Raw genomic sequence first — 12,377 nt, 5'->3', positions numbered from 1 at the left:
CCACTGATGCAAGCAAGAGACCGTCGTGGCAGACCCTGGGCTGCTTCCCTTCACCACTTGATTCTCGGCTTTAGTTGCCTCCCTCCCTAAACACACTTGCATGCAGGTACACGCTCACCCCTTTTCAGGAATTTCACTATTGTTTTCAAGATGGAAAAGAGAAAAAAAAAAGCTATCCTGAGCTCTGCCAGGGCCTCCCGAGAAGAGCAAGGAGGGATGAGGGCTGCCCTGCTGAGGAGGAGCGGCGAGTCCCAAATGACGCAACCCCCTGGCCCAGCACCACGGCCTGACCGCGGCCCGGGGACAACGAGCGGCCCGGCCCGGCCCGGCCCGACCCGAAGGCTCCGGACCGCCCCCGCTCCCTGCCGGTCTCCCCACGGACAGCAGCCCACGGCTGACTCCCGGCAAGCCGCAGCCGCCTGTGTGTGCCTCCCTGCCGCGGAGCATAAACAGAAGCAGCTGGGCCCCGCTCGGCTCCGTCCCACATGTCGCCTCGCCACGGGCACCCACGCGCCGCGCGGGCCCGGTGCACCGGCGCCGCTCGTCGCGCACGTGACCGAGGTGCCAACGCCGGCCCGAGCGCTGCCACAGCCCCCGCCCGCCGCGCTGGGCCCCTCACCCCGCCGCCCCCAGCCCCGCTCCTCCGCAGGTTCCTGCTCCTCTCCCGCCTGTCCCCGCACGGGAACACAGCCGCCCTTGCAGGGGGCTTCTTTCCTCCTAAGCAGCGAGCGATCGTCCCGTCCGTCCGTCCCCCCCCCCCCCCCCCTCACACCAGCTCGGGGGCAAACCTCACTTTCCGCCCTCGTTACCTGTTTTGCTCCCTCTGGAGTCGTCCCCCCCCCCCCCCCCGTTTCCCAGGGAATTTCCAGCAACCAGTGTTTAACCTCAACGTGTAAAATCCCTGGTGGCAGAGCCTGACATTCAGTGCACAGAAGTTTGCCTGACCGCAGCCCCGTGCGCCAGGCTGCCCAGCATCCCTGACTCCTGTACCCGCGAGGGTCTCTGCCCCAGACGGTCCCAGCAAAAGCAGCTTCAAGGCTGAATTCGGTTGGGTTTCACATCTTTTTCTTTTGCGGAGGTGATACTACATTGCCAGCTACGCTTTTTTACCATATGCAACACCAACACACTGGCAGTTAACAAGCTACAACACAGAACCACTTGGCAACACAGAGAAAATGGGCAGAAAATCCCCAAGCAAGAGGGAAGGGGAGAAAAAAATGCAATGAATTGACGGCATTAAGCATGCAAGAGAGAACTGTAAAGGAGAGGCTGCCAGGGAGCAAAGGTGCCCTCCCAGGCTTGTGCATAGCACCAAGTGGGGAACCTCAGCAGGGGAAGCAGCCACTGCTTAACCATCAGAGAGATGAAGCATCTGAATACTTTCTGGAGAGCCACAGAGGTGAGAAACCAAATCCATCTTGGTGTCAGTACCCCTTTTGAAGTCAACTGATGTGGTTGCCTGCCATAGCTAGGGATCCAGGAAGGCATGAGGTGCCACCCAGTCCCACAGGATTTCACTGTCCCATATGTTGGAGTGCAAGCAATACTTATTTGCAAAAATTGTGGTGTGACGTACCAAAAGCCTCCGTGCTGGGCAGCAGTGCCCTGGAAGGCAGGGCTCAGGCAGCCTGGCTCCACATTGGAGAGCACGTTGGGCCAAGAAGATGAGCTCAGGCAGCGGTGGATTCAAGGTGGGGGAATGGAGTTTTGTTCCTGCTGCAGGAATGAAGTTTGGAGCTGTCTTCACTTGTAACACCACATAATTCTAGGTGGCTGCAGATTTATGACTGTATTTTCCCAAATTTGGAAGGCTTCCACTTTTGACCACATAAAAGAAAGAAACATTTTCCTTTTCTCAGTATGATCTCCATTTTCTATTCTGAGACAAAATCCATTATAGCAATGCCTGGAAAAGCTACACATCTAATAATTTTCCCTGAGAATTCCTCAGAATTTTGAGATGGGTTTAGCTTGGCCAGAGCTTTTCCACCCCCCAGCAAGGGAAACTGCTTCTGAGAGTCTCAATTTTTTAAGAGATAATGATGGCTGTGTTCACTGCAGGATTTTTCCTGTTAGCAGTTTGATTTGCAATCACAGCTGAAGGCCTAGGCCATGAATTATTTGCCAATTAAGCAGTGCTTGTGTGGAGGCTGTGTATTTTACACCTTGACAGCTATTACAGACAGAAGGTAACTGGGGCTTTGACTTAAATGCAAATTATCAAACACCGAACAGTCTGAAGCAGAGACCCAAGCTGACTTGGACAGAAGACACAACAGAGATAAATTTGCTGCTGACGTTTTATCTTGGGTGGGAGTAACAATGGTAAAGACAAAATCAAAATGTCCATATCTTCCTTGCTCTTTAACAGCAGACTTTTTAATCCTTCCTGAAGACACCCAGAAAATTTATTTATGTCATGGAACAAGTATTAGAAAAGATAGCTGCCCTCTGTTACAACTAATATGATTAATATCCTTGCATAATCTTTTTTTCTTAGGGAGAAGAGAGTGTCATCTTCCTACTTCAATCACATTGCGTTATTATGTACCTTGGAAACAGAAAACCAGGTATTTTGAAAAAGTGAAAATGAGATTTTATTTATTATAGATACGTGCCTCAAATTCAGTTCAGGATCCCCTGAGTATCCCATGGGTACCGTCCATAAGCACATTTAGGACCCAAGATGCTCTTCTCCACCCCAGCAGAGACAGAGGAGTTGGACAATTTTTTGTGTTGCAGTTAAACCCTTTAACAAGCATGGTGTCACTGCACCCAGCCAAGCACTGGGAAATGTTTCATTTTTCACTTGTTTCCAAAAGTGAAATAGAAAAGGTCTTTAAGCCATTTAGTAGATTCCCTTTGCTGATTTCATTTACTTCAGAAATAATATATGCAGATTTAGTTACTTCATCAGCAACATAAAGCCTATTATCTATTGGATTTCAAGTCTGAGGTAACTCCCTGCAACCAAATACATGATTTAATAATAATTCTGTCATCAAGTGAAATCTTTCCCTGAGATAGATACTGAAAGCAGCCTGCCCACATAGCAAGATATTTATTTTTTTCTCAGAGGCTTTTCAGCAGGGTCAGACCTGAAAATGGTTAATCATGTTCCTTTTATTTCACCTCAAGTTTTGAGCAACACTGATTATAGCAGAGGACTCTGTCCAGCTTCCTATTTTGTTTGTGCTCTTGCCTGTGCAGGATCATGGAACAGTGTTTCTATAGTCCCCACCTAGAGAACAACACGAAAATATCAGCTTTTTCCAAAATGAGTAGCAGGAGTTGTTGACCAGATGATAAAGATTTTAATATTCATAAAACCAGAATGTCAAAGAAGAACATCTTGTATGAGAATTAATGTTTCCAAGTCATAATCATCATTCTCCAAATGCGTGCAATGCTGCTAGGAAAAGTCTTGCTCTCTCTCCTTCTGACATGTGGAAGTTTAGGCACCCACCAAAGACTGAGAATTACCTGCTAGAATTGTTCACCTGTTCTTTTTTTATTCTTGTCTATGTTGGCCAGCAAGCCAAACCAGTTTTGATTTCCATATCTTTTATTTGTACATTGTTCAATGAGGCACGGGCCAATTCCACATTAAAAATAAATACACTTTGTCACCATCATAAAGTGCGCTGGCCAAAACCATAACATGCTGCTGATTAAGACTGTGCAAATAGAGCATCCCCTAAAGCAAGAAAAATGGGCGCCTGTGCTCTTGGGAACACAGGGAGCAGCCAAAGTCTGACAGCTCAGCAGCCCTGATGACCCTGCAGAGCATTATCAGCTCTTCACTTTGCAGTGGAAAGATCTGAGCCTCCACAGCCTGCAAGGGAGGGGAAAAAAGCATTTCACAGATTGAGGTGGTGTTTCTAGTCACGTTACCTTTCCTTTCCTCTCCCCACGGTGTGGTTTTCCACACTGTGGGGAGAGGAAAGGAAAGAAGACAGGGAAATGTATCAATTTGCAGACTAACAGTCTATAAGGGGAGGTGACGGAGGATGGATCCAAGCTCTTCTTGGTGCCAAGAAATAGGGCAAGGGGCAATGGCTGGAAACTGGTGCACAGGAAGTTCCACCTGAATAAAAGGAACTTCTTTACTGTGCAGTGGCCAAGCACTGGAACAGGTTGCCCAGAGAGGCTTTGGAGTTCCCTTCACTGGAGATATTCTGAAACTGTTTGGACCCAGTCCTGTGCCATGTGCACTGGGATGGCCCAGGTGACCCACTGAGCTCCCCTCCAACCTCTCCCATTCTTTGAAACTTCAGTTCCCCAACACTACAATATAAATACTTCACCACTGACCTTCGGCTCTCCAAGGGCTAGAGAGAGCCCTCTCTTGGCTCCCTTCATCTGCAGTTCTTACAGTAGGATATTGCATGAAAAAGACCAAAAAATTACCATCCTATGCTGCTGTGCTCTGCATCTGCCCCTCTTGCTCTGATTTCCATACCATTAGCAGTGAGCTTGTGGTCTATGTACTCAATTAGAAAAGCAGAAATCAGAGTTCAGTTTCCACTCTAACATATATCTTATGTTTATAACTAAAAGCTGCACTAATTTCAGTTGAAATTATTTTTAAACTCTGGCAAGAGATTTTGCACAGATTCATATTTCTATTTAGGCTAAGCTTTTTCAGGTGCAGTTCAAGCTTGGGATAAAAACTTGAAATAAATCCTGTTTACACTGCAGTAGATTGCATTTGCAGATTTCACATCTGAATCCATTTGATTCATATTGAATCTATTTAATCTGTATTTTTAGCATGCATTCCCTTCTTTCTATGCCACTAAGTGTTAAGCTGTATCCTATTCATACAAAGAATTTCACATATTCATGCTGAAACAAAAAAATGCAGGTTGAGGATTTACAACTCTCCCCAAAATTCCGCCATAAAACAAATAGTTAAAATCATCACCAAATACATTGATATTGAAATTACTACTTTTTCCAACAACACCTTTCAAAATACTTTGCAGTCCTTACAAAAGCTGTGTGTAAAATCTGGGGGAGAAAAAAAAGCAAGATACAAAATATTTGTTTTAATTTAGTCACAAGCTGTGCTTTCTACTTTAACTCAATTTCTTTGGTCTGTTTATACCTCCATTGCATTCCTTTCCTTAGGTGCTGGCTACCTGCACCACACGTTCTCCAAAGGCCTCCTGTTGACGTTGTTGTGACTGGTATTCTAATTTTTGTCCCCGTACTTGCTCTCTTGCTTTGCCATTTTTTCTAGTGCCAGCTTTGCTCCTCCAAGTCAAATGAACTTTACTTCCCACACTTTCATCGCTTTTCCATTAATTTTTGATACTACTTCAACCTTGCCTCCATGCATTTCTTTCCAAGCCATTGCATCATTTTTTTCCCCTCAAAAAGAGCAAGCAAAGATGCAGTATGGTTTCGTCATCTTGCAACACTCTCCTACACTCTGCTGGAGTAAAAGGCAGAAGTTTGAGGCTTGGAGCACCTTCCCTAGGGGAACACGAGTTTCAGTCTTCCCATCCTCAGCCTTGAGCAGTCGTCAACACCTGCACACCAGCAGATACGTGTTGTCTTCTGAAAGCCCTGTCTTCCCACAGTCCCCATGACACTAGACCTCTTTAACAACTTCCAGTTCATTATCTCCTTCCTTCTACCCTGCCTGCCCACAGTACCAGTATCTAAGAAGCAGTGCCTGGGCCTTCGATGCCACTCCTTGCGTGCCACAGGATGATGGCACACCAGGTACACCCAGGCCTAGCAAGGCAGCTTCTCCAGCAGCCTCTGCCAGGTTCAGCAGAAAAGTCTCAGCCTCCGGCTGGCTTGTCTTTGTGTGCAAAGAACCTTAGCATAGGTAGAAATACCCCTTTAGGCTTCTCTGTAGTGATTCTTGCAAGCTCTCACATTGTCGGTAATCCCTTCTGTCTGATCCACTGGCCTTTAGCTAGGCCTTAACTTCATCGTTCTAAGTCCTCCTATTCAAACGAAGTAGTGCTTGCAGGTTCTTCCCAAGGAATCTGGCATACAGCCCTCCCTGATCCTCTGCACAAGCATAGCGTGTCAGTCAGATAAACATGTGCCATTGTGTGTGTCACTGCTTTATGCAGCTTTAATCCACTGGTGTTCTACAGGGTTCTGCTGCAAAGATCAATTGATCATTTACCACATTTTGTTCATAAGCTCTTTAGGGAGGCACCATATTTTGTTGTCTGCCTGTGTAATGCCTGGAGCATTAAGGTCCCTTCACACCACAGCAATGTCGATAATATATACTCCCAACTGTGCTAGGTGCTATACATAAATAGTGACACCTCATAGATTGGCACTACCATTTTTTTCTTTGTTGTCTGCTAGTCTAGGTAACAGATGATCACGAGACAGAATAATAAGTGACCCTGCATTACATAGTTTCATGTCCCAAACACTGTTTAAATCAAGGAGAAAGGACAAGACACTATTGAAGGAGGTAATCTGAATCACAATAGAAAGTACAGTCATGACATCATCAAATTAATATCTAGCGTAATTTGAAATGTTTCCTGATCAAATAGAATTAGTTAACCTGTAGACTCTAGGCATCAAAATATGGTAGGACACCCAAGATACAGAGTCAAAAGAAATGCTTTTCATTCAGGCTTATAGCAGCAACAGTAGCAGTCATGCAATATGAAAAAATTTGACCTTCAGTTTAGCATCACTGGGAGATCAATCCTCAGGGTTGGAGTATCTACTCCTACCTAGTTTCTCTTCTTGAGCCTCTCCACAATGGACTATGAAAATAATGCAGATACATCTCTTTGCCTTATTACAGAACAATGGTTCGGGTGCTTTGGGTTTTGCTGCGGAATAAATGTTAATGAACTGTGCAACCAGAGGTGCCATCTGAGCAGCATGCATGGGTACCCACAAATTAATGCAGCCTTCTTAGTGACAGCATACTGTTTAGGGGTCAAACGCAATCAAACCTCAGCGCTCTTACAGGTTCCTCTAACACAGCCCGTGCAGACCAGTCTGCAGAGAGGCTCAGAGCTGTGCTCACTGCTGCACACACAGCCTGAGAGAGATTGGGAGCACTCCCAGTGTGCCCAGCATCACCTGCTGGAGGGACTGGCCAGCCGTGCCTGAAGCACAGCCAAGTGACATGTACTAGCTGTTCCCAAGCTCCTCCCAAGCATGAGATCAACTTTTTAGTCTTACCCAATGAATAGATGTTTTCCAGAGGTTAAATAAACATTTGCTGTGGTTTCTGCTAGCATCAGATCAGGAGAATTGTCAGGGGCCACTAGCAAGTGCGGAAGGCCCTCTGTAGGGCTACCTTTCTTCTCATCTAATCCTCATTTCAGGGTATTCTTCTTGGGGTCCTTCATATTTTTGTGCTTCTGCTATTCTTCCATGGTGCCTCTCACCCAAAAGCATTACACTGCAGATACCAAAACTCCTCAAAATCATAGTTCCTGTACTTCAGGGCAGAGGTTAAAAGTAAACTCTCCTGGTACCCAGCCTTTCTTAGCTGGCTGCGTGACACCTCCCAAGCTGTGCAGCAGACACAGACCTGGGATTAACTGTGTCACCAGAGCTACCACAGGTTTATTACACCAGCCCCCCCCCCCCCATCTGGGAAGCAGGTATATAACAGGTGTCACACACTTAGCAAATCCAGCTCCCCATCTCTATTAGCCTGAGGCAGAGGGTGTGACAGCACACCTCTGCCAGTGTCAGCTCTCAGGGAGCATCCCCATGAGAAAGGCACCTGAGAAAATGCAATTCTCTATTTGTTGTCCTGATCACAGAAACAAAGCTTTCCCTCTTCTTCACACCACAATGGCCTTTCACTCTCTGAGGGGGGAAAAAAAATCTTATCTGAACTGAAGCAAATGCCAATTCCAGTATGCTGCTTTCCTCAAACTACCCTTGTAACACACCTCTTTTAGGCAGGCAAAGATGTTTCACAAACACACAGAGGTCTTCTTCTAAACATATTACATCGTTAAAGAGGAATTACTCCAGCAGAGCGAAAACCAGTGTAAAACAAGTACAAGTGGGATAAGAATCACACCCTTCATTTTATTCTGTGTAGCTTCCCCCCCCTTCCCCCCGCCACCCTTACATAAGCTTCAACACTCCAAGTTCAAGGCAAATGCTTGCAATATTTCTACATTATCCTCAGTAATGTGACAAGAGCAATTACAGAGTCCAGGGAAGCTAAGTAACACTGCTAAAACAGTGGGTGGTCTAAAGGCTTGAATAGCTCCTGTGCACTAACACTGCAGTGGAGTCCCCCAGACCCCCACTTTGTACCCTAGGCAATTCAACCATGCTCTGCAACACTGGCCTTTTTGTCTGGGACATTCTGGCACCAGCATTGCTTAGCTGACTTGAGACATACCCAAGTTCTTTCAGGTGGTCTGCAAAGTTAACTCACCCTTAAAAAGTTTGTCCTTGGTACCCACCACATCTCCTTCATTCTCCATTTCTGTTGAAAGCTCTAGGCAGAAGCATGCTGAATATTTTGCAAGGAAAATCTGCTCAGAGACAGCTATTCCAGGTGCACAGGCCTTTGCTGAGTGCAGCATTATTTGGGGTACTCTCTAAAAAAAATTAAAATCTACTTTTACAGTAAAAGAGCCATTTGCCATGTGCAATGTGCTAAAATACTTTGCCACAGCAAAGTCTGGTCTAAACATGTTGTTGGCCAATAAAAGGGGGGAAACATGCTGCCAGTAAACATTTGCGTGGTATGTCTTTGAAGGCTTCAAGGCAGACTAAGTGGAATAATTGTGAAGATGTATTATTTATAATACAACAAATCTTCCCCACAAGATATAGGTCTCCATTAACCTAGTACCCAACTGCTTTTAAGTGCATTTTTTAATGTGTTTACCCTGCTAAGGGAGTTATGTTTTATTATCTCCATTTTGCATTTGGGGAATTGAGGTACTGGGAGATTAATAGATTTGCTCGAGGTTACATAGCAAATCTCCAGCAAAGCACAAATGCAGACCAAGTGTCCCAGATTGTTCTTCTCCACTGGATGTATCCATCGATATGCCAGGACACATTAAAACATCAAAGGTCTCTTGTGAGGTGACTTTTTCCTTTGTAATAAAAAAGACCGATGTCATGCAAGCAAGCAACATTGTATTGGAGTCAACAGAAGTTCATCTATTTACAGAAAAAATGAAGCAAGGTCTGGAGTTGCTGTTGGAATATTCTCATTTTTCTAGCTATCCACTGCATTCAACTCAAATTCACAAATACCTTTTCACTAATGAAACTTGCTGCATCTGAAAAAACTACCTATTCACTTATCAAGATTCACTGATGGCCTTTACATTTCACATACTACCATTTAAAGTCGGATGCTACTTCATGTGTCCCTCAAGCCACGTGGAGCTGAAAAGGGGTTCAGCTTTTTCAAATCTACTCACACTGATGAAGATGCTGAATGTGGATATGGCACCCTTGCTGTGGTACAATGCTGTTATGGATTGTTTGGATTGATTTTCAGCTTGACTTATGGGAAGAAGTGGTGAAAGACAATCTTGATCTTTTACAGTACCTTACACCAACAAACCTTTGAGGGAATGGTCTTACAGGATTCAGTAGAAGACTACCTTTCTCCCTACACCCTCTTCAGATCTCCACTAAGGTAACCTCCCTGAAGATGAAACCTGTGCTGCTCTCCAGCCATGGTAGAGTTTGTGGAACTGGGAATCTCACAGAATCAAAGTGTTCTGAGTTGGATCCTGCAACTCCTTCTCTCCTACTCCCCAACCACCAGCTTAGTACCCTCTCCCAGTTCTCATCGGGAGGAAAAGACCCCAATGAGCTCAACTACAATGTTGTTTCTTTCAAGCGGATGATATTTCCATTAATTTCCAAGCTCCTGTTTAAATATAAGTCTAAAGAGAATTTGAATGAATAATAAGGCTGATAACAATGTGAGCAGAATACTTTGTGCCACACGTGTCCTTGTCAGCAGACGTCAAAGCATCCTAGTCCCACCATAAAAATGTAAAAGAACCAAGGGCTTTGCCTAAAATATCCTGGCTAGAGAAGGCAGTTATAGGAGCTTAATCACTTCTAAGACTGAAAAAATCCCTTTGGTGCAGCAAAGTGAGTTGTACAAAAGGAGTTCTACAGAGAACATGTGAGACTGGTGACATATTTCTCATCAGCATGGAGAGTGGGCCCACTTTAGCTCACAAAACACTAGCGGCAGTGCCCAGTAAGTTTACTCCATGAGACATCACATCTAAGTCAGCCTCATGACTGGAGCAAATGAGATTTAGTCCTCACTGCAAAGCTGCCAGCAAAAAAGCCTGCAAGCCCGTTTCATTTAGCGAATGGGCTGTATCTTCTCACAGCAGGGACAGATTTTATTTTCCATTTAGGATCAGGGACACATAGAGGTAAACAGCAGTAATGCACCTCTAGGCTGCTCTATGCCTCAGCTCACTTTAAATGAAGCTACCCCAGGGAGGGGAGGTGATTTTGAGGTGAAATACAAAATTGAGGAACTGGGATATCTTTATCCTTCTTCATGAAGGTGAGCGTGGCATGCAGAACATGATACTCCGCCTCCAGCACAGTCTGGACTGCTCAAGACATGTTTGACATCCCCCAACAAAGATTTAAAGATTGTTCAGTATCAAATGTTCACCAGTGTTTTGAACAGCTAAACAATGAATTTTCCCACTGCCTCTCCTGCTAATGATGAGCGAATAAAGAATCCCCTAGGGAATTTCCCTTCATCTGCTCACGAGTGCCACTTCGCTAGTCACATTTATCTGACAAATCTTACAGATGGCTTGGCACGAGCTTGCAACAAGCACACCATCTTTGGAGCTGGGATTGGCCGCCCGAGCCACGCGACGCTTTCTGTGGCAAACTGGGCAAGCCCACAGCAGAGCCCCATACCAGCTACTGGAGAAATATCCCGAGGAAATTTACAGCTTCACCCGGTGCTGTTTCAGAGGAAGACACTGATGATGACGTTTCCGACACTGTAGCCACCCCGTGAGGAGTGGAGTCTCTTGGCACAGAAGAATTTGTTCTCTGACCCAGACAGAAAGATATCCTGGAAAATGACTCCCATTGAGCCCTTTTCCTGCTGTTTTTGTGCTGAATGCCTTTCTGTTAAAGATGAATTTTCCCTGTTAAAATAGTGGGGAAGAGAATATAAAGACCCATCTGCAGACCACATTTTGAGAGAGGTTTTTGTTTGTTTTCCAGCATTGTCTGTGAAACATTGGTTGAGTCTTTCGAGCTCTTTCCAGATGTGTACTCTCCTCGTGCTATGTACCCAACTCTAATTCTAGTTGGAAAGCTGTTTGACTCAGGCAAATGAATAGCAGGATTTTAAAACAGATACAAATAGTAAAACTAGGGCTTTGTACAATCCCATAGGTACTATAGATGGGACCGTCCAAACACAGATCCTTCTAATCCACCAAGAAAATGCCCTTAAGACCTGTTCAGAGTCAGACTTAAACCCATAAAATCCAGGAAATTCAGAGATAAGCCTGGATATCTGGACTGATATTCTGTCCTCAGTTCACCTTACTGGGTAAATGTTAATGAATGCATTTGTTTATTCCCTACAGTTCTATGCAGGGAATATCAACAATCTGATATTATGGGAGGAGGTGAAATTTTTTCTTCCGTATGTGTGTGTAGGAGTTGCTCAATATAATTTATTCTCTTTCACAATAAAACTATATAGCTCCTCAATCCTTTCAGAACTACACAGGGTCTGTCTTGTAAAAGTTTTGGAGAAGAAGCCTCAAAGGAAAATCAGTTATTACAGGAAACAGGACTGATTTTCAGTACTCCACAATCTTGCCTTTCCATTCACACTAAGCAGGTATTCCAACATAAAACATCATCCAGATGCATTTCACAGAGGATCTGAACCCAGACCTTCACAGGCAACATGGGACCAAGTTTACCAATCACAAATGGAGGAGAACTGGAGCACACAACACCCCTGAGAGCACTGACCCACATGTGCTTGCTGCAACAACCTGCAGGACAGAGCTGTCACATCAAGTACAAACAGAACAATGGCCATACCAGTCCATCCAGCCCAGCATCAAGTCTCCTATAGCTGACTCCTGGAGCAAGCCAGAAAGCAGCAGAAGCAAGGGAACCACTTATGCTATTTCCCTCACATTTCTGCTAGCCTCCAGCTATTTTCAGATCAAGGTATTTCCTAAGCCAGATGTGGTTTCTAGCTACTTAGTAATCCTCTGTGCATTTCTTTACACAAACTTGTCCAGTCATCCTTTGAACTCTAATAAGCTTTTAGCCTCCACAACCACCTTTGGCAGTAAATTCCTTGTGTCCACTACCAGTTGCATGAAGAACATCTCTTTTTGTTTGCT

Source organism: Chamaea fasciata, unplaced genomic scaffold, assembly GCF_029207755.1.
Source record: "Chamaea fasciata isolate MVZ Bird 193981 ecotype frontalis unplaced genomic scaffold, bChaFas1.0.hap1 SCAF_8, whole genome shotgun sequence".
Taxonomy (NCBI): Eukaryota; Metazoa; Chordata; class Aves; order Passeriformes; family Sylviidae; genus Chamaea; species Chamaea fasciata.
This window is presented reverse-complemented; position numbering follows the sequence as displayed.